The following is a 3,647-nucleotide window of genomic DNA, read 5'->3' as shown; positions in this document are numbered from 1 at the left end:
ACTCTTGCAATGACCAGTCCAAAATTCCTCTTTGTATGTAAACAATACAGTTAAGGAAGAAAAATAGTAAGGGAATTGCCATGCAGTTATTTCCAACATGCCAACAAAACTCTGAATTCCAAAATTTGTGTATTTCATCTAATTCCCGTGAAAGAACAGTGTTCAGACTTTGGGCCAGCTTAGGAATATTCTTATGCAGAACTTGTTGGGGAGGCTAGGGGAGGTGAGGTAAGGAGAAGCAGGGTTTTTTGTGAGTTCTTCATGAGATCTCCAAGTCCAAATCTCCAAATGAAGTCTAGATATCATATGGGATATGGAAGCTGTTTCAGAGCAGACTGTCTTTATAAACTCAGTAATGCTCTCTAGAAACTAATTCCACATATTCACTATGTGCCCTTAATCATAGAGTAAGTTTAGATTAAAAAATATTAGGAAGGAATTCCTTACTGTGAGGGTGGTAAGTAACTGGAACAGGTTGCTCAGAAAAATTGTGGATGTCCTATCCCTGGAAGTGTTCAAAGCCAGGTTGGATGGGGCTTTGAGCAACCTGGTCTAGTGGAAGATATCTCTGCCCATGATAGGGAGTTTGGAACAAGATGATCTTTAAGGTCCCTTCCAAATTGAACAATTCTATGATTCTAATTCAAACATATTCCAACATTCTTGCTTCTCTCCTTGCTCCCTTAAATGAAGCATTGATTGCCTTTATAACCATTGATTTCCCTCTTGTATCAAAATGGCATACTGCCACTTACTCTTGATCTAGAAAATTTAGATATCTAGTGGTTTTGGTTTTTTTACTCCTATCTATATACCCTAATAACAGGGGACATGAACTCAACATGCATTAAACTCCCTGATTTATTCAACAGTATACTTTTTCAGTAAGATTTTTATCCTACTCTTCACATATCTCAATGTTCTTCCCACCTCAGAAAACAAGTGCCCTTCTGAGCACTTCATGATAAACAGTTACCAATTTTTTTTCCATGGTAACCTTCAATTTCAATCTAATATGCAGTAATAGAAATACATAGTTCAAATTATTAGTTTTAGTACTGCTTACATTTTCACTAGTAAGTCTCCAGTTACTAAATGCCATACAGTCTAATGCCACTACAGCTGTTAGTTTCTTCTGCAGCAGCCATCAGTCTTCTCCCATTCCGAGGACTGCAAATAATGTGTCCTCTGTCGCTCGTATCAGAAGAATTTTACACTTGGGAACACCACACATTTACATATCACCAGTTAATTTTTATTTTAATGAAAATTTTGGGAGAAGCAGCATTATGCTGTTCTGATCTCCCTTTCTATTACTTCTGAAGTTTCTAATCTGTGATTATCTAGTCTTCAATTTTGTGTTCTCAGAGTGTGTCAAGGTCATTTTGAAAAACCAGTTGTATTTTGTTCCTTTCTGGTCATGCTGCAAGAGATATGGCCCTTTTGTTAACGGTATAGTTGTGTAACAGCTACTTATCTCCTTTCATCCAGTGGGATAACATAAAGAGGAAGGAACAGTATTTTTGCAGCTCACACACTTTTTATCCTTTGTTAAAACATTAAAATATCTTCTTCTTTTTGTTATTGCTTTTGTCCAGAGTACCCACCTATCTCCCTGGGCCATGCCTGGGAGCAGGCCCTCTGCCCTACCATGAAACTCCTCCTATACTTTTTGTTGTGAGCTGCCAGCCCCACTGGTTTTCCACTGACAACTTACAGCGGGATCTGCAGCGCTGCACCAGCCACAGCGAGAGCAGCTGCTGACGTTCGGCTCCATCTACCTGCCCAAGGGCTCCAACACCTCCTGAACTGCACAACAGCTGCAGCTGTGCAGCATCAGCTGTGACGGCTTTAAGGTTAAAGTGCCCTTGTAAGGTGGGCCAACTCCTTCCCCAGGTAAAATGACGAGCTTTACAGAAGCTGGCTTCAGAATAGTTATTAAAGAAAAAGAAAAAAACCCAAAAACGAGAGAGAAAAACCCTAACCTTGTATGTTAGAGTGTACAACAGAGGCTGATGTAAGAAAAGACCCAGAAGACAGTGAGCACAATAAAACAGCACTAAGACATAGTAATGTTTCAATTTATTTGATAGAAAGTCGCTTCAAAAATATGATTAACTATATACATTATTATATATGCTGTACATACAATTACATATACAAAATATACATAATAGCAAACATTCTTCTGTTACATTTTATAGATGGTAGTTAATAGCATGAGATAGAACTAACATATTTCATACCTGCTTTCATCCTGATCCTATCTACAAGGAATTACTAGATGAGAGATGAAAAAGGATAGCAAATCACTTAATTTGTACCCCAGCCCACACAAAAGTCTTCTCCACAGTGCCTCGCTCTAGAACAGTTACATGTGCAGCACTTCCCTTCAGGGGTATTTGGCTGATAACCTTATTTTCAGATTTTTTTTCAGTGTTCACCCTAATATTATTTCTATAATAATATTAGGGTATAACTCAGATGTCCTGAAATCCTCCTTAAATCAAGCTAGATTTCTTTAACTTGATGTAATTTCATTTTTCCAATCTGATTCATTAGTTGCTTGTTTGCTGTGTTTGAAATAGATTCAGCTAATAGTACTCTGTTCTGGGAGGAGTACACTCAAACAGGAAAGCTACAGTCCCAAGTGTTCTCTCCTTCCCGTGTCAGCACACCATAAACCTGAAATCAGTCAGCAAGGAAAAAAATCACAGAACCATAGAATATACTGAGTTGGAAGGGACCCATCAGGATCATTGAGCCAAACTCCTGGCCCTGTGCAGGACACCCCAAGAGTCACCATGTACCCGAGAGCATTGTCCAAACACTTCTTGAACTCAGACAGGCTTGGTGCTGTGACCACTTCCCTGGGGAACCTGTATCTTCCCCTCCTCCTCCTTAGGCTATTATAGGGTTTGTGTGACTGCCAGCTGCTTCCTGGGAGATGCACTGTCAGATCTCAAGGGGAACTGCCCAGATACTGGGATTTTTCTGGTACCACGAGGAATATTCTGCCTGTCCACCCTTTCTCTAAGCAAGGGGTAGCATACCAAAATCAAACCACAGGAAGTAGAAGCTGGCAACTCTGCCCTTAACATTAGTTGCTTCTAATGAAGTGTCCTCTATTTCCCAACTGGAGGGACCAGGCATCCTTATCCTATGGACCTGATGGTCAGGGAAGAACAGAGAGCAAGAGCTACTGAACCAGCAGCAGAATCCCTGCAAGGGAATGGCTTCCACAACTAAACAAGCTTTCCTGAAGGACTCTTCCCTGAGCTACAAGGGAACATGGCTTCTTCCATTGCCTGTCCTACTTTGAGAGGTTAAAAATTAGCTGCTTCTTTCCTGTGGATATATTGAAAGTTGTAGTTTCATTGCCCTAAGAAAGTTTTTTTCCAAGTTAGTAGCATCCTTAAACATCTATTTTATTTCTTCTTTTCTGCTCACATGGCCCTGTGCTTTCTACTCCTGTGCAGGCCACAGTCTTCATTTCACTAGGAAATATATCTATTTTCTCTCCATATCACTATATCTTTTTTGCATTAATATACAACAGCTTTCTTTGATCGGTTAAGCAGTTTTCCCTCAGCTGTCAAGGTGAAAGCAAGGGAATTATGGTTCCTCATATATTCTTTTGGTAGTAC

Source organism: Corvus moneduloides, chromosome 3, assembly GCF_009650955.1.
Source record: "Corvus moneduloides isolate bCorMon1 chromosome 3, bCorMon1.pri, whole genome shotgun sequence".
Taxonomy (NCBI): domain Eukaryota; kingdom Metazoa; phylum Chordata; class Aves; order Passeriformes; family Corvidae; genus Corvus; species Corvus moneduloides.
Note: the sequence above shows the minus strand (reverse complement) of the source record.